Consider the following 23,825-nt stretch of genomic DNA (forward strand, 5'->3'; position numbering starts at 1 on the left):
CCATTATTGCTAAGCAGCAAGACAGGGGCCCATTGCACTCCCACGGGGCCTTTTTAAATGCAATCCATAACCCGGATTTGCCAGGAACCCTTCTTACTCCTCCTACTTGCATGTGACACTGGGCTTAGGATCTGCATAGGAAACACACACACAAGCACACACCTACCTTTGTTGCCTGCAGATGCCTCCTTGGCTGTCCCCAAACGGTATCAAACCAACACCCACGGGAAGCTGTAAGCATAGAGGACATGCCTGCACCCCATTGGACTTACCTGTGTGGGTTAAACCCGGGTTATTTGACAACCTATGGCGGTGATGGTTCTGCTCAGGCAGAGCAGTGCTGATGCTCCTCATAAAGCTGTCGCTGCTGTGAAGGTTCTAGGTGACATCACAAATCCCTATGGTTACATACACAACAAAGCTGGGTTGTTGTTGTTTACACTCTGCAAGGCCTGTGGAAGTGAGTGACATCATAGCACTGTAGTTCTGAGGGTTCTAGATGGATGCAACAATCTCCTGTTGCTTCTATGAAGGCCATAATAGACGACATCACCAAACAGCTCCATAGTCACATACACAGCAAAGGAGAGATGTTGTTTACACCTAGTGATGTCAGTGGTATTGAGTGACATCACAGCACAGTGCTAAGGCTCCTGGGCCTGGACACAGCAGCGGCTGCAATATCTCAACGGAGAATACGTGTGTGTGCGCGTATATATATATATATATATATATATATATATATATATATATATATATATATATATATATATATATTTCTCCGCCGAAATCACTTTTAAACCCATTTCCACCTTTTTTTCCCTTCTCTTCCGCTTACTTTTTTTTCACGTTTTTTTACGTTTTTCTCCTTTTCGCCTCTTTTCTGGGCGTATTATTCTTCTTTTTCTTCTTTTTTTTCGTCTAATGCATACCCCATCAGTGCAGCAATGCTTATTCAATACCTCCAGCAGATGGAGACACTGGGGGATAATTTTCTAAGGATTTATACTGATTTTTCCTGTCTGAATTTGTCGCACAGAAAGTTGCAGGCCAAATATGTGTGACATTTCTGCGACTTTAGCTTCTAGAGCATTTTTACAACATTATACATAGGTGCTGAATACATAAAAAGCGACTGTTCAGCGACAGACAAGTCGCATCGGCTGAAAGTAGGCCAGAATGTCAGTCCATGTTGGAGCAGGTTTAGATACAGTCTAAAGTATAGATCTCAAAGTCTGTGCACAGAATTTAGCAAGGGCCTCGCACCTTCTGATGCATCAGGTAGGTGCACAATAGCATAGCCTAACCCTCTGTACTTTGGTCTATATTGATGCGGGACATAGACAGCCAGCTGATGACCAATCCATTAGTGCAATGGATGGCTGGAAGCATTTGTCTTTGCCTTTGCAATACCACAGAAGCAATGCATGGTCAATGTACAGCAATGACACACCTGTGTGAACAGCCAGGAGACCCCCCCCCCCCCCCCCCCATGTTATGTTACATAGTTACATAGTTAGTACGGTCGAAAAAAGACATATGTCCATCAAGTTCAACCAGGGAATCAAGGGGTAGGGGTGTGGCGCGATATTGGGGAAGGGATGAGATTTTATATTTCTTCATAAGCATTAATCTTATTTTGTCAATTAGGAACATTCAGCACCCACCCGCTATCAAGGCAGCTGCCTATCATGTCATGCCCTACCTGCACAGGTGTGCTGGCTACTCAAATGATCCAATTAAGGAGGCCATTTAGTCAGCAGCAGCAGAAGTCCTGTGCCTGGACGCTCCAACAGCGGCCAGACACAAGCAGAAGCAGAAGCAGCAGAAGCAGCAGCAGCACCACCTTTTGTTTTTTGGCTGCAGCAGCAGCAAGGCCCACAGGGCTGGCTAGCTGGCTAGCCAGCAAGCAGGTAGCAATGAAAGTAGGAATCTTTCTTTTTAACCCTGTAAGGGGGTGGTGCACTGTACCCGAAGATACTGCCATATCGGGTCAATGCATAGGGCGACGGAAGCAAGCTTCGAAATCGGCCCCCGTTCTCAAAAATCCATTTAATATATGGTCCCCAGATAGGGGACGTATCAGATATTAAACTGATAAGAACAGATACTACACTTGATCTTAGCCAAAAGGCCGAGAAGCGATAACCGTGAAAGGGGCGGGCCCAACAAGGTGCCCTTCATGGGCACTATCACTGCTTGCTGTCAGGGAGGCTGCCAGACAATTTTCCATGCACACTCTGGGCTGGGGGGCAGTCAACCACCAGTACACACAGCAGAACCTAAACCCATACCATTATTGCTAAGCAGCAAGACAGGGGCCCATTGCACTCCCACGGGGCCTTTTTAAATGCAATCCATAACCCGGATTTGCCAGGAACCCTTCTTACTCCTCCTACTTGCATGTGACACTGGGCTTAGGATCTGCATAGGAAACACACACACAAGCACACACCTACCTTTGTTGCCTGCAGATGCCTCCTTGGCTGTCCCCAAACGGTATCAAACCAACACCCACGGGAAGCTGTAAGCATAGAGGACATGCCTGCACCCCATTGGACTTACCTGTGTGGGTTAAACCCGGGTTATTTGACAACCTATGGCGGTGATGGTTCTGCTCAGGCAGAGCAGTGCTGATGCTCCTCATAAAGCTGTCGCTGCTGTGAAGGTTCTAGGTGACATCACAAATCCCTATGGTTACATACACAACAAAGCTGGGTTGTTGTTGTTTACACTCTGCAAGGCCTGTGGAAGTGAGTGACATCATAGCACTGTAGTTCTGAGGGTTCTAGATGGATGCAACAATCTCCTGTTGCTTCTATGAAGGCCATAATAGACGACATCACCAAACAGCTCCATAGTCACATACACAGCAAAGGAGAGATGTTGTTTACACCTAGTGATGTCAGTGGTATTGAGTGACATCACAGCACAGTGCTAAGGCTCCTGGGCCTGGACACAGCAGCGGCTGCAATATCTCAACGGAGAATACGTGTGTGTGCGCGTATATATATATATATATATATATATATATATATATATTTCTCCGCCGAAATCACTTTTAAACCCATTTCCACCTTTTTTTCCCTTCTCTTCCTCTTACTTTTTTTTCACGTTTTTTTACGTTTTTCTCCTTTTCGCCTCTTTTCTGGGCGTATTATTCTTCTTTTTCTTCTTTTTTTTCGTCTAATGCATACCCCATCAGTGCAGCAATGCTTATTCAATACCGCCAGCAGATGGAGACACTGGGGGATAATTTTCTAAGGATTTATACTGATTTTTCCTGTCTGAATTTGTCGCACAGAAAGTTGCAGGCCAAATATGTGTGACATTTCTGCGACTTTAGCTTCTAGAGCATTTTTACAACATTATACATAGGTGCTGAATACATAAAAAGCGACTGTTCAGCGACAGACAAGTCGCATCGGCTGAAAGTAGGCCAGAATGTCAGTCCATGTTGGAGCAGGTTTAGATACAGTCTAAAGTATAGATCTCAAAGTCTGTGCACAGAATTTAGCAAGGGCCTCGCACCTTCTGATGCATCAGGTAGGTGCACAATAGCATAGCCTAACCCTCTGTACTTTGGTCTATATTGATGCGGGACATAGACAGCCAGCTGATGACCAATCCATTAGTGCAATGGATGGCTGGAAGCATTTGTCTTTGCCTTTGCAATACCACAGAAGCAATGCATGGTCAATGTACAGCAATGACACACCTGTGTGAACAGCCAGGAGACCCCCCCCCCATGTTATGTTACATAGTTACATAGTTAGTACGGTCGAAAAAAGACATATGTCCATCAAGTTCAACCAGGGAATCAAGGGGTAGGGGTGTGGCGCGATATTGGGGAAGGGATGAGATTTTATATTTCTTCATAAGCATTAATCTTATTTTGTCAATTAGGAACATTCAGCACCCACCCGCTATCAAGGCAGCTGCCTATCATGTCATGCCCTACCTGCACAGGTGTGCTGGCTACTCAAATGATCCAATTAAGGAGGCCATTTAGTCAGCAGCAGCAGAAGTCCTGTGCCTGGACGCTCCAACAGCGGCCAGACACAAGCAGAAGCAGAAGCAGCAGAAGCAGCAGCAGCACCACCTTTTGTTTTTTGGCTGCAGCAGCAGCAAGGCCCACAGGGCTGGCTAGCTGGCTAGCCAGCAAGCAGGTAGCAATGAAAGTAGGAATCTTTCTTTTTAACCCTGTAAGGGGGTGGTGCACTGTACCCGAAGATACTGCCATATCGGGTCAATGCATAGGGCGACGGAAGCAAGCTTCGAAATCGGCCCCCGTTCTCAAAAATCCATTTAATATATGGTCCCCAGATAGGGGACGTATCAGATATTAAACTGATAAGAACAGATACTACACTTGATCTTAGCCAAAAGGCCGAGAAGCGATAACCGTGAAAGGGGCGGGCCCAACAAGGTGCCCTTCATGGGCACTATCACTGCTTGCTGTCAGGGAGGCTGCCAGACAATTTTCCATGCACACTCTGGGCTGGGGGGCAGTCAACCACCAGTACACACAGCAGAACCTAAACCCATACCATTATTGCTAAGCAGCAAGACAGGGGCCCATTGCACTCCCACGGGGCCTTTTTAAATGCAATCCATAACCCGGATTTGCCAGGAACCCTTCTTACTCCTCCTACTTGCATGTGACACTGGGCTTAGGATCTGCATAGGAAACACACACACAAGCACACACCTACCTTTGTTGCCTGCAGATGCCTCCTTGGCTGTCCCCAAACGGTATCAAACCAACACCCACAGGAAGCTGTAAGCATAGAGGACATGCCTGCACCCCATTGGACTTACCTGTGTGGGTTAAACCCGGGTTATTTGACAACCTATGGCGGTGATGGTTCTGCTCAGGCAGAGCAGTGCTGATGCTCCTCATAAAGCTGTCGCTGCTGTGAAGGTTCTAGGTGACATCACAAATCCCTATGGTTACATACACAACAAAGCTGGGTTGTTGTTGTTTACACTCTGCAAGGCCTGTGGAAGTGAGTGACATCATAGCACTGTAGTTCTGAGGGTTCTAGATGGATGCAACAATCTCCTGTTGCTTCTATGAAGGCCATAATAGACGACATCACCAAACAGCTCCATAGTCACATACACAGCAAAGGAGAGATGTTGTTTACACCTAGTGATGTCAGTGGTATTGAGTGACATCACAGCACAGTGCTAAGGCTCCTGGGCCTGGACACAGCAGCGGCTGCAATATCTCAACGGAGAATACGTGTGTGTGCGCGTATATATATATATATATATATATATATATATATATATATATATATATTTCTCCGCCGAAATCACTTTTAAACCCATTTCCACCTTTTTTTCCCTTCTCTTCCGCTTACTTTTTTTTCACGTTTTTTTACGTTTTTCTCCTTTTCGCCTCTTTTCTGGGCGTATTATTCTTCTTTTTCTTCTTTTTTTTCGTCTAATGCATACCCCATCAGTGCAGCAATGCTTATTCAATACCTCCAGCAGATGGAGACACTGGGGGATAATTTTCTAAGGATTTATACTGATTTTTCCTGTCTGAATTTGTCGCACAGAAAGTTGCAGGCCAAATATGTGTGACATTTCTGCGACTTTAGCTTCTAGAGCATTTTTACAACATTATACATAGGTGCTGAATACATAAAAAGCGACTGTTCAGCGACAGACAAGTCGCATCGGCTGAAAGTAGGCCAGAATGTCAGTCCATGTTGGAGCAGGTTTAGATACAGTCTAAAGTATAGATCTCAAAGTCTGTGCACAGAATTTAGCAAGGGCCTCGCACCTTCTGATGCATCAGGTAGGTGCACAATAGCATAGCCTAACCCTCTGTACTTTGGTCTATATTGATGCGGGACATAGACAGCCAGCTGATGACCAATCCATTAGTGCAATGGATGGCTGGAAGCATTTGTCTTTGCCTTTGCAATACCACAGAAGCAATGCATGGTCAATGTACAGCAATGACACACCTGTGTGAACAGCCAGGAGACCCCCCCCCCCCCCCCCATGTTATGTTACATAGTTACATAGTTAGTACGGTCGAAAAAAGACATATGTCCATCAAGTTCAACCAGGGAATCAAGGGGTAGGGGTGTGGCGCGATATTGGGGAAGGGATGAGATTTTATATTTCTTCATAAGCATTAATCTTATTTTGTCAATTAGGAACATTCAGCACCCACCCGCTATCAAGGCAGCTGCCTATCATGTCATGCCCTACCTGCACAGGTGTGCTGGCTACTCAAATGATCCAATTAAGGAGGCCATTTAGTCAGCAGCAGCAGAAGTCCTGTGCCTGGACGCTCCAACAGCGGCCAGACACAAGCAGAAGCAGAAGCAGCAGAAGCAGCAGCAGCACCACCTTTTGTTTTTTGGCTGCAGCAGCAGCAAGGCCCACAGGGCTGGCTAGCCAGCAAGCAGGTAGCAATGAAAGTAGGAATCTTTCTTTTTAACCCTGTAAGGGGGTGGTGCACTGTACCCGAAGATACTGCCATATCGGGTCAATGCATAGGGCGACGGAAGCAAGCTTCGAAATCGGCCCCCGTTCTCAAAAATCCATTTAATATATGGTCCCCAGATAGGGGACGTATCAGATATTAAACTGATAAGAACAGATACTACACTTGATCTTAGCCAAAAGGCCGAGAAGCGATAACCGTGAAAGGGGCGGGCCCAACAAGGTGCCCTTCATGGGCACTATCACTGCTTGCTGTCAGGGAGGCTGCCAGACAATTTTCCATGCACACTCTGGGCTGGGGGGCAGTCAACCACCAGTACACACAGCAGAACCTAAACCCATACCATTATTGCTAAGCAGCAAGACAGGGGCCCATTGCACTCCCACGGGGCCTTTTTAAATGCAATCCATAACCCGGATTTGCCAGGAACCCTTCTTACTCCTCCTACTTGCATGTGACACTGGGCTTAGGATCTGCATAGGAAACACACACACAAGCACACACCTACCTTTGTTGCCTGCAGATGCCTCCTTGGCTGTCCCCAAACGGTATCAAACCAACACCCACGGGAAGCTGTAAGCATAGAGGACATGCCTGCACCCCATTGGACTTACCTGTGTGGGTTAAACCCGGGTTATTTGACAACCTATGGCGGTGATGGTTCTGCTCAGGCAGAGCAGTGCTGATGCTCCTCATAAAGCTGTCGCTGCTGTGAAGGTTCTAGGTGACATCACAAATCCCTATGGTTACATACACAACAAAGCTGGGTTGTTGTTGTTTACACTCTGCAAGGCCTGTGGAAGTGAGTGACATCATAGCACTGTAGTTCTGAGGGTTCTAGATGGATGCAACAATCTCCTGTTGCTTCTATGAAGGCCATAATAGACGACATCACCAAACAGCTCCATAGTCACATACACAGCAAAGGAGAGATGTTGTTTACACCTAGTGATGTCAGTGGTATTGAGTGACATCACAGCACAGTGCTAAGGCTCCTGGGCCTGGACACAGCAGCGGCTGCAATGTCTCAACGGAGAATACGTGTGTGTGCGCGTATATATATATATATATATATATATATATATATATATATATATATATATATATATTTCTCCGCCGAAATCACTTTTAAACCCATTTCCACCTTTTTTTCCCTTCTCTTCCTCTTACTTTTTTTTCACGTTTTTTTACGTTTTTCTCCTTTTCGCCTCTTTTCTGGGCGTATTATTCTTCTTTTTCTTCTTTTTTTTCGTCTAATGCATACCCCATCAGTGCAGCAATGCTTATTCAATACCGCCAGCAGATGGAGACACTGGGGGATAATTTTCTAAGGATTTATACTGATTTTTCCTGTCTGAATTTGTCGCACAGAAAGTTGCAGGCCAAATATGTGTGACATTTCTGCGACTTTAGCTTCTAGAGCATTTTTACAACATTATACATAGGTGCTGAATACATAAAAAGCGACTGTTCAGCGACAGACAAGTCGCATCGGCTGAAAGTAGGCCAGAATGTCAGTCCATGTTGGAGCAGGTTTAGATACAGTCTAAAGTATAGATCTCAAAGTCTGTGCACAGAATTTAGCAAGGGCCTCGCACCTTCTGATGCATCAGGTAGGTGCACAATAGCATAGCCTAACCCTCTGTACTTTGGTCTATATTGATGCGGGACATAGACAGCCAGCTGATGACCAATCCATTAGTGCAATGGATGGCTGGAAGCATTTGTCTTTGCCTTTGCAATACCACAGAAGCAATGCATGGTCAATGTACAGCAATGACACACCTGTGTGAACAGCCAGGAGACCCCCCCCCCCATGTTATGTTACATAGTTACATAGTTAGTACGGTCGAAAAAAGACATATGTCCATCAAGTTCAACCAGGGAATTAAGGGGTAGGGGTGTGGCGCGATATTGGGGAAGGGATGAGATTTTATATTTCTTCATAAGCATTAATCTTATTTTGTCAATTAGGAACATTCAGCACCCACCCGCTATCAAGGCAGCTGCCTATCATGTCATGCCCTACCTGCACAGGTGTGCTGGCTACTCAAATGATCCAATTAAGGAGGCCATTTAGTCAGCAGCAGCAGAAGTCCTGTGCCTGGACGCTCCAACAGCGGCCAGACACAAGCAGAAGCAGAAGCAGCAGAAGCAGCAGCAGCACCACCTTTTGTTTTTTGGCTGCAGCAGCAGCAAGGCCCACAGGGCTGGCTAGCTGGCTAGCCAGCAAGCAGGTAGCAATGAAAGTAGGAATCTTTCTTTTTAACCCTGTAAGGGGGTGGTGCACTGTACCCGAAGATACTGCCATATCGGGTCAATGCATAGGGCGACGGAAGCAAGCTTCGAAATCGGCCCCCGTTCTCAAAAATCCATTTAATATATGGTCCCCAGATAGGGGACGTATCAGATATTAAACTGATAAGAACAGATACTACACTTGATCTTAGCCAAAAGGCCGAGAAGCGATAACCGTGAAAGGGGCGGGCCCAACAAGGTGCCCTTCATGGGCACTATCACTGCTTGCTGTCAGGGAGGCTGCCAGACAATTTTCCATGCACACTCTGGGCTGGGGGGCAGTCAACCACCAGTACACACAGCAGAACCTAAACCCATACCATTATTGCTAAGCAGCAAGACAGGGGCCCATTGCACTCCCACGGGGCCTTTTTAAATGCAATCCATAACCCGGATTTGCCAGGAACCCTTCTTACTCCTCCTACTTGCATGTGACACTGGGCTTAGGATCTGCATAGGAAACACACACACAAGCACACACCTACCTTTGTTGCCTGCAGATGCCTCCTTGGCTGTCCCCAAACGGTATCAAACCAACACCCACGGGAAGCTGTAAGCATAGAGGACATGCCTGCACCCCATTGGACTTACCTGTGTGGGTTAAACCCGGGTTATTTGACAACCTATGGCGGTGATGGTTCTGCTCAGGCAGAGCAGTGCTGATGCTCCTCATAAAGCTGTCGCTGCTGTGAAGGTTCTAGGTGACATCACAAATCCCTATGGTTACATACACAACAAAGCTGGGTTGTTGTTGTTTACACTCTGCAAGGCCTGTGGAAGTGAGTGACATCATAGCACTGTAGTTCTGAGGGTTCTAGATGGATGCAACAATCTCCTGTTGCTTCTATGAAGGCCATAATAGACGACATCACCAAACAGCTCCATAGTCACATACACAGCAAAGGAGAGATGTTGTTTACACCTAGTGATGTCAGTGGTATTGAGTGACATCACAGCACAGTGCTAAGGCTCCTGGGCCTGGACACAGCAGCGGCTGCAATATCTCAACGGAGAATACGTTTATATATATGTGTGTGTGTGCGCGTATATATATATATATATATATATATATATATATATATATATATATATTTCTCCGCCGAAATCACTTTTAAACCCATTTCCACCTTTTTTCCCTTCTCTTCCTCTTACTTTTTTTTCACGTTTTTTTACGTTTTTCTCCTTTTCGCCTCTTTTCTGGGCGTATTATTCTTCTTTTTCTTCTTTTTTTTCGTCTAATGCATACCCCATCAGTGCAGCAATGCTTATTCAATACCGCCAGCAGATGGAGACACTGGGGGATAATTTTCTAAGGATTTATACTGATTTTTCCTGTCTGAATTTGTCGCACAGAAAGTTGCAGGCCAAATATGTGTGACATTTCTGCGACTTTAGCTTCTAGAGCATTTTTACAACATTATACATAGGTGCTGAATACATAAAAAGCGACTGTTCAGCGACAGACAAGTCGCATCGGCTGAAAGTAGGCCAGAATGTCAGTCCATGTTGGAGCAGGTTTAGATACAGTCTAAAGTATAGATCTCAAAGTCTGTGCACAGAATTTAGCAAGGGCCTCGCACCTTCTGATGCATCAGGTAGGTGCACAATAGCATAGCCTAACCCTCTGTACTTTGGTCTATATTGATGCGGGACATAGACAGCCAGCTGATGACCAATCCATTAGTGCAATGGATGGCTGGAAGCATTTGTCTTTGCCTTTGCAATACCACAGAAGCAATGCATGGTCAATGTACAGCAATGACACACCTGTGTGAACAGCCAGGAGACCCCCCCCCCCCCATGTTATGTTACATAGTTACATAGTTAGTACGGTCGAAAAAAGACATATGTCCATCAAGTTCAACCAGGGAATTAAGGGGTAGGGGTGTGGCGCGATATTGGGGAAGGGATGAGATTTTATATTTCTTCATAAGCATTAATCTTATTTTGTCAATTAGGAACATTCAGCACCCACCCGCTATCAAGGCAGCTGCCTATCATGTCATGCCCTACCTGCACAGGTGTGCTGGCTACTCAAATGATCCAATTAAGGAGGCCATTTAGTCAGCAGCAGCAGAAGTCCTGTGCCTGGACGCTCCAACAGCGGCCAGACACAAGCAGAAGCAGAAGCAGCAGAAGCAGCAGCAGCACCACCTTTTGTTTTTTGGCTGCAGCAGCAGCAGCAAGGCCCACAGGGCTGGCTAGCTGGCTAGCCAGCAAGCAGGTAGCAATGAAAGTAGGAATCTTTCTTTTTAACCCTGTAAGGGGGTGGTGCACTGTACCCGAAGATACTGCCATATCGGGTCAATGCATAGGGCGACGGAAGCAAGCTTCGAAATCGGCCCCCGTTCTCAAAAATCCATTTAATATATGGTCCCCAGATAGGGGACGTATCAGATATTAAACTGATAAGAACAGATACTACACTTGATCTTAGCCAAAAGGCCGAGAAGCGATAACCGTGAAAGGGGCGGGCCCAACAAGGTGCCCTTCATGGGCACTATCACTGCTTGCTGTCAGGGAGGCTGCCAGACAATTTTCCATGCACACTCTGGGCTGGGGGGCAGTCAACCACCAGTACACACAGCAGAACCTAAACCCATACCATTATTGCTAAGCAGCAAGACAGGGGCCCATTGCACTCCCACGGGGCCTTTTTAAATGCAATCCATAACCCGGATTTGCCAGGAACCCTTCTTACTCCTCCTACTTGCATGTGACACTGGGCTTAGGATCTGCATAGGAAACACACACACAAGCACACACCTACCTTTGTTGCCTGCAGATGCCTCCTTGGCTGTCCCCAAACGGTATCAAACCAACACCCACGGGAAGCTGTAAGCATAGAGGACATGCCTGCACCCCATTGGACTTACCTGTGTGGGTTAAACCCGGGTTATTTGACAACCTATGGCGGTGATGGTTCTGCTCAGGCAGAGCAGTGCTGATGCTCCTCATAAAGCTGTCGCTGCTGTGAAGGTTCTAGGTGACATCACAAATCCCTATGGTTACATACACAACAAAGCTGGGTTGTTGTTGTTTACACTCTGCAAGGCCTGTGGAAGTGAGTGACATCATAGCACTGTAGTTCTGAGGGTTCTAGATGGATGCAACAATCTCCTGTTGCTTCTATGAAGGCCATAATAGACGACATCACCAAACAGCTCCATAGTCACATACACAGCAAAGGAGAGATGTTGTTTACACCTAGTGATGTCAGTGGTATTGAGTGACATCACAGCACAGTGCTAAGGCTCCTGGGCCTGGACACAGCAGCGGCTGCAATATCTCAACGGAGAATACGTTTATATATATGTGTGTGTGTGCGCGTATATATATATATATATATATATATATATATATATATATATTTCTCCGCCGAAATCACTTTTAAACCCATTTCCACCTTTTTTTCCCTTCTCTTCCTCTTACTTTTTTTTCACGTTTTTTTACGTTTTTCTCCTTTTCGCCTCTTTTCTGGGCGTATTATTCTTCTTTTTCTTCTTTTTTTTCGTCTAATGCATACCCCATCAGTGCAGCAATGCTTATTCAATACCGCCAGCAGATGGAGACACTGGGGGATAATTTTCTAAGGATTCATACTGATTTTTCCTGTCTGAATTTGTCGCACAGAAAGTTGCAGGCCAAATATGTGTGACATTTCTGCGACTTTAGCTTCTAGAGCATTTTTACAACATTATACATAGGTGCTGAATACATAAAAAGCGACTGTTCAGCGACAGACAAGTCGCATCGGCTGAAAGTAGGCCAGAATGTCAGTCCATGTTGGAGCAGGTTTAGATACAGTCTAAAGTATAGATCTCAAAGTCTGTGCACAGAATTTAGCAAGGGCCTCGCACCTTCTGATGCATCAGGTAGGTGCACAATAGCATAGCCTAACCCTCTGTACTTTGGTCTATATTGATGCGGGACATAGACAGCCAGCTGATGACCAATCCATTAGTGCAATGGATGGCTGGAAGCATTTGTCTTTGCCTTTGCAATACCACAGAAGCAATGCATGGTCAATGTACAGCAATGACACACCTGTGTGAACAGCCAGGAGACCCCCCCCCCCCCCCCCCCCCATGTTATGTTACATAGTTACATAGTTAGTACGGTCGAAAAAAGACATATGTCCATCAAGTTCAACCAGGGAATTAAGGGGTAGGGGTGTGGCGCGATATTGGGGAAGGGATGAGATTTTATATTTCTTCATAAGCATTAATCTTATTTTGTCAATTAGGAACATTCAGCACCCACCCGCTATCAAGGCAGCTGCCTATCATGTCATGCCCTACCTGCACAGGTGTGCTGGCTACTCAAATGATCCAATTAAGGAGGCCATTTAGTCAGCAGCAGCAGAAGTCCTGTGCCTGGACGCTCCAACAGCGGCCAGACACAAGCAGAAGCAGAAGCAGCAGAAGCAGCAGCAGCACCACCTTTTGTTTTTTGGCTGCAGCAGCAGCAGCAAGGCCCACAGGGCTGGCTAGCTGGCTAGCCAGCAAGCAGGTAGCAATGAAAGTAGGAATCTTTCTTTTTAACCCCTGTAAGGGGGTGGTGCACTGTACCCGAAGATACTGCCATATCGGGTCAATGCATAGGGCGACGGAAGCAAGCTTCGAAATCGGCCCCCGTTCTCAAAAATCCATTTAATATATGGTCCCCAGATAGGGGACGTATCAGATATTAAACTGATAAGAACAGATACTACACTTGATCTTAGCCAAAAGGCCGAGAAGCGATAACCGTGAAAGGGGCGGGCCCAACAAGGTGCCCTTCATGGGCACTATCACTGCTTGCTGTCAGGGAGGCTGCCAGACAATTTTCCATGCACACTCTGGGCTGGGGGGCAGTCAACCACCAGTACACACAGCAGAACCTAAACCCATACCATTATTGCTAAACAGCAAGACAGGGGCCCATTGCACTCCCACGGGGCCTTTTTAAATGCAATCCATAACCCGGATTTGCCAGGAACCCTTCTTACTCCTCCTACTTGCATGTGACACTGGGCTTAGGATCTGCATAGGAAACACACACACAAGCACACACCTACCTTTGTTGCCTGCAGATGCCTCCTTGGCTGTCCCCAAACGGTATCAAACCAACACCCACGGGAAGCTGTAAGCATAGAGGACATGCCTGCACCCCATTGGACTTACCTGTGTGGGTTAAACCCGGGTTATTTGACAACCTATGGCGGTGATGGTTCTGCTCAGGCAGAGCAGTGCTGATGCTCCTCATAAAGCTGTCGCTGCTGTGAAGGTTCTAGGTGACATCACAAATCCCTATGGTTACATACACAACAAAGCTGGGTTGTTGTTGTTTACACTCTGCAAGGCCTGTGGAAGTGAGTGACATCATAGCACTGTAGTTCTGAGGGTTCTAGATGGATGCAACAATCTCCTGTTGCTTCTATGAAGGCCATAATAGACGACATCACCAAACAGCTCCATAGTCACATACACAGCAAAGGAGAGATGTTGTTTACACCTAGTGATGTCAGTGGTATTGAGTGACATCACAGCACAGTGCTAAGGCTCCTGGGCCTGGACACAGCAGCGGCTGCAATATCTCAACGGAGAATACGTTTATATATATGTGTGTGTGTGCGCGTGTATATATATATATATATATATATATATATATATATATATATATATATATATATATATATATTTCTCCGCCGAAATCACTTTTAAACCCATTTCCACCTTTTTTTCCCTTCTCTTCCTCTTACTTTTTTTTCACGTTTTTTTACGTTTTTCTCCTTTTCGCCTCTTTTCTGGGCGTATTATTCTTCTTTTTCTTCTTTTTTTTCGTCTAATGCATACCCCATCAGTGCAGCAATGCTTATTCAATACCGCCAGCAGATGGAGACACTGGGGGATAATTTTCTAAGGATTTATACTGATTTTTCCTGTCTGAATTTGTCGCACAGAAAGTTGCAGGCCAAATATGTGTGACATTTCTGCGACTTTAGCTTCTAGAGCATTTTTACAACATTATACATAGGTGCTGAATACATAAAAAGCGACTGTTCAGCGACAGACAAGTCGCATCGGCTGAAAGTAGGCCAGAATGTCAGTCCATGTTGAGCAGGTTTAGATACAGTCTAAAGTATAGATCTCAAAGTCTGTGCACAGAATTTAGCAAGGGCCTCGCACCTTCTGATGCATCAGGTAGGTGCACAATAGCATAGCCTAACCCTCTGTACTTTGGTCTATATTGATGCGGGACATAGACAGCCAGCTGATGACCAATCCATTAGTGCAATGGATGGCTGGAAGCATTTGTCTTTGCCTTTGCAATACCACAGAAGCAATGCATGGTCAATGTACAGCAATGACACACCTGTGTGAACAGCCAGGAGACCCCCCCCCCCCCCCCCCATGTTATGTTACATAGTTACATAGTTAGTACGGTCGAAAAAAGACATATGTCCATCAAGTTCAACCAGGGAATTAAGGGGTAGGGGTGTGGCGCGATATTGGGGAAGGGATGAGATTTTATATTTCTTCATAAGCATTAATCTTATTTTGTCAATTAGGAACATTCAGCACCCACCCGCTATCAAGGCAGCTGCCTATCATGTCATGCCCTACCTGCACAGGTGTGCTGGCTATTCAAATGATCCAATTAAGGAGGCCATTTAGTCAGCAGCAGCAGAAGTCCTGTGCTTGGACGCTCCAACAGCGGCCAGACACAAGCAGAAGCAGAAGCAGCAGAAGCAGCAGCAGCACCACCTTTTGTTTTTTGGCTGCAGCAGCAGCAAGGCCCACAGGGCTGGCTAGCTGGCTAGCCAGCAAGCAGGTAGCAATGAAAGTAGGAATCTTTCTTTTTAACCCTGTAAGGGGGTGGTGCACTGTACCCGAAGATACTGCCATATCGGGTCAATGCATAGGGCGACGGAAGCAAGCTTCAAAATCGGCCCCCGTTCTCAAAAATCCATTTAATATATGGTCCCCAGATAGGGGACGTATCAGATATTAAACTGATAAGAACAGATTTTTTTTTTTTAAGTTTCCCTCAGAACTAAATCATAGTTCTAAGATCTCATATGAACTAGATTTTTGTGCTCATCATCAGGTAACTTTTTTTTTTTTTTTTATTTATTTATTTCCAGAATAAAACAAATTAAAACAACAAAACAACTAACAACAATAACTCAAATAAACCTTAATCCAAAATGAAACCCTTTCTCCATGCGAAAACTGCCAAATAATCAATTAAACCGAATTGAAGAGCTCCACTCTTCAAAGCTTCTTTGACAGGGACTGCCAACCATGGTGACACTTGGTAGGTCGCCATGAAGTGCCTTACATCAGGCTTCATGGACTGCATTATTTTTCCCCTCACAGTTTCAAGCCGGGTATTCACTTTTATTTTAAATTTTACTAGGTCTTGAACAAATATTTCTTTTTCTTCCTTTGGGGCTTGGTCTAGCACTTCACCCAAATATCCAGAAAAATACTCACTGAGAATTATTTTCTTTAATTCCTCTGTTGGCTCCCCTTCAGAAGCCTCACTTACGCTTTCTTCTTCCATTTCTTTTCCTGTGTCCAACTTTTCTTTGCTCTTGCCAGAAACTTTTTTGGCCTCTGGAACTATATTCTCTTCTTTTGTCTTCCTCTTCAATTTCACCCCAACTTCCATAGCCTCAGATTTTTCCGGGCAGTCTTTAAAGAAATGCCCAGTCTTTTTACAGGCCCTGCAGGTCTTACTTTGGCCACACTCAGAAAAGACATGACCTTCCTTTAGACATTTGGTACATATTATCTTTCCACAACTTTCATGCCCGTATTGTTTGCAGTTTTTGCAGAAAGTTCCCATCTCTGGGAAAAATAAATCCCCTGTGTCCTTCCCTATTTTAAACCGAGCTGGTGGGAGCAACAATCTTCCGGGCGCCCCCGCATCCTCTTTCAGTCTGCACAAGAACTTCCATTTTCCTGTCCAAAGCTGGTGTTGGTTAAGGACTTTACCTCTTTCCTCTACTTCCATACAAAATTCCTGCAAAAAAAGCTTGATGTCACTTTCTTTCGCGTATGGCGAGTACATCTTAACTGTGAACAGCTTGGTATTGTCCACAAAGTGCTCAACCAATTTTATGCCTTCCATCTTTGGATGATTCCGGGTTTTCTCCAAGGTTTCCAAAAATTTTCTGTAGAAAGACTTGCTGTTGAAAGTAACATCATAGACCCCCTTTCGAGGGTAATCCATGACTGTCAAGATCTCCATTCTTGGCACTTGGAACAGACCAAACAAGATCTCCACGATTAAGAAGTCCAGATTCTTTTCTCCTCTGGCTTGCTCCTCCACGATAAATCGAACAGCATTTTGGACCCGAGCATATTCAGGTATATCCGCCATGTCTGTTCAGCTGCCGAGATCTTCTTCCGTCCTCTGTTTGCAACCAGGCGACCCAGTGGCTGCCTGGTGATCACTTCTCGTTTCCTGGGGAGTAAGCCGTAACCCCAAAAGCAGCAAGGGGGTGAAGCTCCACCAAATAGGTAGAGCGATCCCCCAAGGCCAAGGCACGGGTACCCCAGGAACCTTCCAGCCAGACCAAGTGAGCAGATACTACACTTGATCTTAGCCAAAAGGCCGAGAAGCGATAACCGTGAAAGGGGCGGGCCCAACAAGGTGCCCTTCATGGGCACTATCACTGCTTGCTGTCAGGGAGGCTGCCAGACAATTTTCCATGCACACTCTGGGCTGGGGGGCAGTCAACCACCAGTACACACAGCAGAACCTAAACCCATACCATTATTGCTAAGCAGCAAGACAGGGGCCCATTGCACTCCCACGGGGCCTTTTTAAATGCAATCCATAACCCGGATTTGCCAGGAACCCTTCTTACTCCTCCTACTTGCATGTGACACTGGGCTTAGGATCTGCATAGGAAACACACACACAAGCACACACCTACCTTTGTTGCCTGCAGATGCCTCCTTGGCTGTCCCCAAACGGTATCAAACCAACACCCACGGGAAGCTGTAAGCATAGAGGACATGCCTGCACCCCATTGGACTTACCTGTGTGGGTTAAACCCGGGTTATTTGACAACCTATGGCGGTGATGGTTCTGCTCAGGCAGAGCAGTGCTGATGCTCCTCATAAAGCTGTCGCTGCTGTGAAGGTTCTAGGTGACATCACAAATCCCTATGGTTACATACACAACAAAGCTGGGTTGTTGTTGTTTACACTCTGCAAGGCCTGTGGAAGTGAGTGACATCATAGCACTGTAGTTCTGAGGGTTCTAGATGGATGCAACAATCTCCTGTTGCTTCTATGAAGGCCATAATAGACGACATCACCAAACAGCTCCATAGTCACATACACAGCAAAGGAGAGATGTTGTTTACACCTAGTGATGTCAGTGGTATTGAGTGACATCACAGCACAGTGCTAAGGCTCCTGGGCCTGGACACAGCAGCGGCTGCAATATCTCAACGGAGAATACGTTTATATATATGTGTGTGTGTGCGCGTATATATATATATATATATATATATATATATATATATATATATATATATTTCTCCGCCGAAATCACTTTTAAACCCATTTCCACCTTTTTTTCCCTTCTCTTCCTCTTACTTTTTTTTCACGTTTTTTTACGTTTTTCTCCTTTTCGCCTCTTTTCTGGGCGTATTATTCTTCTTTTTCTTCTTTTTTTTCGTCTAATGCATACCCCATCAGTGCAGCAATGCTTATTCAATACCGCCAGCAGATGGAGACACTGGGGGATAATTTTCTAAGGATTTATACTGATTTTTCCTGTCTGAATTTGTCGCACAGAAAGTTGCAGGCCAAATATGTGTGACATTTCTGCGACTTTAGCTTCTAGAGCATTTTTACAACATTATACATAGGTGCTGAATACATAAAAAGCGACTGTTCAGCGACAGACAAGTCGCATCGGCTGAAAGTAGGCCAGAATGTCAGTCCATGTTGGAGCAGGTTTAGATACAGTCTAAAGTATAGATCTCAAAGTCTGTGCACAGAATTTAGCAAGGGCCTCGCACCTTCTGATGCATCAGGTAGGTGCACAATAGCATAGCCTAACCCTCTGTACTTTGGTCTATATTGATGCGGGACATAGACAGCCAGCTGATGACCAATCCATTAGTGCAATGGATGGCTGGAAGCATTTGTCTTTGCCTTTGCAATACCACAGAAGCAATGCATGGTCAATGTACAGCAATGACACACCTGTGTGAACAGCCAGGAGACCCCCCCCCCCCCCCCATGTTATGTTACATAGTTACATAGTTAGTACGGTCGAAAAAAGACATATGTCCATCAAGTTCAACCAGGGAATTAAGGGGTAGGGGTGTGGCGCGATATTGGGGAAGGGATGAGATTTTATATTTCTTCATAAGCATTAATCTTATTTTGTCAATTAGGAACATTCAGCACCCACCCGCTATCAAGGCAGCTGCCTATCATGTCATGCCCTACCTGCACAGGTGTGCTGGCTACTCAAATGATCCAATTAAGGAGGCCATTTAGTCAGCAGCAGCAGAAGTCCTGTGCCTGGACGCTCCAACAGCGGCCAGACACAAGCAGCAGCAGAAGCAGCAGCAGCACCACCTTTTGTTTTTTGGCTGCAGCAGCAGCAAGGCCCACAGGGCTGGCTAGCTGGATAGCCAGCAAGCAGGTAGCAATGAAAGTAGGAATCTTTCTTTTTAACCCTGTAAGGGGGTGGTGCACTGTACCCGAAGATACTGCCATATCGGGTCAATGCATAGGGCGACGGAAGCAAGCTTCGAAATCGGCCCCCGTTCTCAAAAATCCATTTAATATATGGTCCCCAGATAGGGGACGTATCAGATATTAAACTGATAAGAACAGATACTACACTTGATCTTAGCCAAAAGGCCGAGAAGCGATAACCGTGAAAGGGGCGGGCCCAACAAGGTGCCCTTCATGGGCACTATCACTGCTTGCTGTCAGGGAGGCTGCCAGACAATTTTCCATGCACACTCTGGGCTGGGGGGCAGTCAACCACCAGTACACACAGCAGAACCTAAACCCATACCATTATTGCTAAGCAGCAAGACAGGGGCCCATTGCACTCCCACGGGGCCTTTTTAAATGCAATCCATAACCCGGATTTGCCAGGAACCCTTCTTACTCCTCCTACTTGCATGTGACACTGGGCTTAGGATCTGCATAGGAAACACACACACAAGCACACACCTACCTTTGTTGCCTGCAGATGCCTCCTTGGCTGTCCCCAAACGGTATCAAACCAACACCCACGGGAAGCTGTAAGCATAGAGGACATGCCTGCACCCCATTGGACTTACCTGTGTGGGTTAAACCCGGGTTATTTGACAACCTATGGCGGTGATGGTTCTGCTCAGGCAGAGCAGTGCTGATGCTCCTCATAAAGCTGTCGCTGCTGTGAAGGTTCTAGGTGACATCACAAATCCCTATGGTTACATACACAACAAAGCTGGGTTGTTGTTGTTTACACTCTGCAAGGCCTGTGGAAGTGAGTGACATCATAGCACTGTAGTTCTGAGGGTTCTAGATGGATGCAACAATCTCCTGTTGCTTCTATGAAGGCCATAATAGACGACATCACCAAACAGCTCCATAGTCACATACACAGCAAAGGAGAGATGTTGTTTACACCTAGTGATGTCAGTGGTATTGAGTGACATCACAGCACAGTGCTAAGGCTCCTGGGCCTGGACACAGCAGCGGCTGCAATATCTCAACGGAGAATACGTTTATATATATGTGTGTGTGTGCGCGTATATATATATATATATATATATATATATATATATATATATTTCTCCGCCGAAATCACTTTTAAACCCATTTCCACCTTTTTTTCCCTTCTCTTCCTCTTACTTTTTTTTCACGTTTTTTTACGTTTTTCTCCTTTTCGCCTCTTTTCTGGGCGTATTATTCTTCTTTTTCTTCTTTTTTTTCGTCTAATGCATACCCCATCAGTGCAGCAATGCTTATTCAATACCGCCAGCAGATGGAGACACTGGGGGATAATTTTCTAAGGATTTATACTGATTTTTCCTGTCTGAATTTGTCGCACAGAAAGTTGCAGGCCAAATATGTGTGACATTTCTGCGACTTTAGCTTCTAGAGCATTTTTACAACATTATACATAGGTGCTGAATACATAAAAAGCGACTGTTCAGCGACAGACAAGTCGCATCGGCTGAAAGTAGGCCAGAATGTCAGTCCATGTTGGAGCAGGTTTAGATACAGTCTAAAGTATAGATCTCAAAGTCTGTGCACAGAATTTAGCAAGGGCCTCGCACCTTCTGATGCATCAGGTAGGTGCACAATAGCATAGCCTAACCCTCTGTACTTTGGTCTATATTGATGCGGGACATAGACAGCCAGCTGATGACCAATCCATTAGTGCAATGGATGGCTGGAAGCATTTGTCTTTGCCTTTGCAATACCACAGAAGCAATGCATGGTCAATGTACAGCAATGACACACCTGTGTGAACAGCCAGGAGACCCCCCCCCCCCCATGTTATGTTACATAGTTACATAGTTAGTACGGTCGAAAAAAGACATATGTCCATCAAGTTCAACCAGGGAATTAAGGGGTAGGGGTGTGGCGCGATATTGGGGAAGGGATGAGATTTTATATTTCTTCATAAGCATTAATCTTATTTTGTCAATTAGGAACATTCAGCACCCACCCGCTATCAAGGCAGCTGCCTATCATGTCATGCCGTACCTGCACAGGTGTGCTGGCTACTCAAATGATCCAATTAAGGAGGCCATTTAGTCAGCAGCAGCAGAAGTCCTGTGCCTGGACGCTCCAACAGCGGCCAGACACAAGCAGAAGCAGAAGCAGCAGAAGCAGCAGCAGCACCACCTTTTGTTTTTTGGCTGCAGCAGCAGCAAGGCCCACAGGGCTGGCTAGCTGGCTAGCCAGCAAGCAGGTAGCAATGAAAGTAGGAATCTTTCTTTTTAACCCTGTAAGGGGGTGGTGCACTGTACCCGAAGATACTGCCATATCGGGTCAATGCATAGGGCGACGGAAGCAAGCTTCGAAATCGGCCCCCGTTCTCAAAAATCCATTTAATATATGGTCCCCAGATAGGGGACGTATCAGATATTAAACTGATAAGAACAGATTTTTTTTTTTTTTTTTTTTTTTTTTTTAAAGCCGAGGAACGTGCTTTCGATTCACCCAAAGTGCAAGAAAAAGTGCAAACGTGTTACACTAAAAAAACGTGCACAAAGGATGCGGTCTATCACAAGCCCTTCTCCGATAGGAGAGAGGCCCCCCAACAAACCTTACCCTTCGCCTCCGGACCAAAAGGTACCTGCGAGGTTCCAGGTTCGATGTCCCTTTTCGCCGAAGCTACTAGGGAACCACAAATGCTCCCGGCATCCCCCTTGGCGTTAGCCAAGGTATCTGCCCGCAGAGCCGATTACGGTAGGTACCCTGCCAAGCAGGAGTACCCGGGGTGTTTGCAGGGAGGTGCGGAACCTAATGGCCACACACACCTCCCCTAGACCGCCAGGAGGGACACCCAGAAGGGCTACCGCATCCTGACAAATCCTGTGAACACACAACACGCAAAAAGTGACACAGTGACGAAAAATAAATAAATAAGTGAATGTGTGCAGATATACTGCCCGGACATACGGCCGGATCTATAAAAATTTCTCTGATCCTAGCCAGAAGGCCGGGAATCAAGAGGTGAGTGCCACAAGGTGAAGAGATTATGGTGCCCGTGCTTCAACTCAGTGAGTCTATCCTCCCAGTGAGTTTCGGCACCTCGGGGTCACCACTCCCCGAGGCACAAAAGTACCTCGGCTCTAGACCCTCTCAGCCTCATGGCGAGACCCGGAGGGAACAGGTCACATCGGGGCAGCCGTCGAGCTGATTCCTCAGAACCAGCCCCGGAAAGCCCTGGTACACCTGCATCCTCCATGCAGCACCCATCCCCACCAGCATGAAAACTGATAAGAACAGATTTTTTTTGATTGAAAGAGCTTTATTTTCCGTTCAGTCATTACAAGTCGTACAATAAATTACAGTCACACAAAGCATGATAGTACAATACACAGCAAAGGTTCCCTAAGCTATACATCGCACACCATGCTACTCTAACATTCAGCTCAATCCTGCAATAGAAAAGCACAAGAGATCAAACAAAAACCAAATAATACAATCTGTGATCGGGGTAGGGGTGTGGGCGACTATGTGGGGGTAGGGAGGGGGCGGATCACAGGGCCAAACTGTTGGGCTGTATCTTCAGGGAGACATGGGAGAAGGAGAGGGGTCTTCACTCCTCTTCTTCCTCATCAACGGCCGAGCTGTCCAAGATGGAATAGTCTCTAAGCAGGTTCTTGATGAACCTGCGGCAGTCCCGGACGGACATGTTTTCCCTGTTGATCACGAGGCGGTTCCTGGAGAGCCACACTGCGTCCTTAAAACAGTTCATAAGGCGCCAGGCCTCCTGGATGGCCTCCACGTCGTGGGTCCCAGGGAACAGGCCGTAAAGCACCGAATGGTACGATAGGCAGCTCCTGGGCACTGAGTCTCTGAGTTCCTGTTCTAGGGCGTCCAACAGACCCTGTGCAAAGGGGCACTGCCAAAACACGTGGAAAGATGTTTCCTCCACGTAGGGGCAACGGGGGCAGTACCGGGTCTTGCACAGGTTGCGGGCATGCATGAATGACCTGAGAGAGAGACCTCCCATGACGGCCATCCACGACAAGTCCTTGTGTCCATTGGTAAGCCGCTTTGAGGCCACATTGTTCCAAACTGTCTCTGCAGTGGCTGCGGGGAGTCCCGGAACCAGCTCGGTTGAGTCCTTAGCTCGGATGAGCTTGTGGATTGTCTTTGGCTTCCATAGGTCTGGTTTCAGTCCTTCCAGCTGGTGCTCCCTCACAAACCGGACAACATCCCCATAGAACCAGGGAGTGTTCCAGTTGTAAGGGATGGAGCTGTCCCACTTGTCCCAGCCCAGCTGTCTCCAGAGGGGCATGAGAAGCAAGCGAGACATGGACCTGCCCGCTGAGCCAGTCTTTTCTACAAGA

At 46.3% G+C, this 23,825-nt stretch overlaps 9 non-coding genes and 1 pseudogene across 9 annotated transcripts; all 10 read right to left on the reverse strand.

The window, feature by feature from the left end:
• Nucleotides 1-1,955: 1,955 nt before the first annotated feature.
• On the reverse strand, nucleotides 1,956-2,146 carry LOC130331617 (U2 spliceosomal RNA). Its single transcript, XR_008874486.1, has one exon. It is a non-coding gene; the product is annotated as a U2 spliceosomal RNA (small nuclear RNA).
• Nucleotides 2,147-4,211: 2,065 nt separating this feature from the next.
• LOC130331619 (U2 spliceosomal RNA) lies at nucleotides 4,212-4,402 on the reverse strand. The gene has a single exon (XR_008874487.1). It is a non-coding gene; the product is annotated as a U2 spliceosomal RNA (small nuclear RNA).
• A 2,074-nt stretch (nucleotides 4,403-6,476) lies between these two features.
• LOC130331620 (U2 spliceosomal RNA) lies at nucleotides 6,477-6,667 on the reverse strand. Its single transcript, XR_008874488.1, has one exon. It is a non-coding gene; the product is annotated as a U2 spliceosomal RNA (small nuclear RNA).
• Nucleotides 6,668-8,751: 2,084 nt separating this feature from the next.
• On the reverse strand, nucleotides 8,752-8,942 carry LOC130331621 (U2 spliceosomal RNA). Its single transcript, XR_008874489.1, has one exon. It is a non-coding gene; the product is annotated as a U2 spliceosomal RNA (small nuclear RNA).
• A 2,094-nt stretch (nucleotides 8,943-11,036) lies between these two features.
• LOC130331622 (U2 spliceosomal RNA) lies at nucleotides 11,037-11,227 on the reverse strand. The gene has a single exon (XR_008874490.1). It is a non-coding gene; the product is annotated as a U2 spliceosomal RNA (small nuclear RNA).
• A 2,098-nt stretch (nucleotides 11,228-13,325) lies between these two features.
• On the reverse strand, nucleotides 13,326-13,516 carry LOC130331623 (U2 spliceosomal RNA). Its single transcript, XR_008874491.1, has one exon. It is a non-coding gene; the product is annotated as a U2 spliceosomal RNA (small nuclear RNA).
• A 2,112-nt stretch (nucleotides 13,517-15,628) lies between these two features.
• Nucleotides 15,629-15,819, reverse strand: LOC130331663 (U2 spliceosomal RNA). The gene has a single exon (XR_008874526.1). It is a non-coding gene; the product is annotated as a U2 spliceosomal RNA (small nuclear RNA).
• A 1,417-nt stretch (nucleotides 15,820-17,236) lies between these two features.
• On the reverse strand, nucleotides 17,237-17,389 carry LOC130331669 (U2 spliceosomal RNA; annotated as a pseudogene).
• A 2,088-nt stretch (nucleotides 17,390-19,477) lies between these two features.
• LOC130331624 (U2 spliceosomal RNA) lies at nucleotides 19,478-19,668 on the reverse strand. Its single transcript, XR_008874492.1, has one exon. It is a non-coding gene; the product is annotated as a U2 spliceosomal RNA (small nuclear RNA).
• Nucleotides 19,669-21,754: 2,086 nt separating this feature from the next.
• On the reverse strand, nucleotides 21,755-21,944 carry LOC130331664 (U2 spliceosomal RNA). The gene has a single exon (XR_008874527.1). It is a non-coding gene; the product is annotated as a U2 spliceosomal RNA (small nuclear RNA).
• Between the last annotated feature and the right edge of the window lie 1,881 nt (nucleotides 21,945-23,825).

The sequence above is a fragment of the Hyla sarda genome, unplaced genomic scaffold, assembly GCF_029499605.1.
Source record: "Hyla sarda isolate aHylSar1 unplaced genomic scaffold, aHylSar1.hap1 scaffold_353, whole genome shotgun sequence".
Taxonomy (NCBI): domain Eukaryota; kingdom Metazoa; phylum Chordata; class Amphibia; order Anura; family Hylidae; genus Hyla; species Hyla sarda.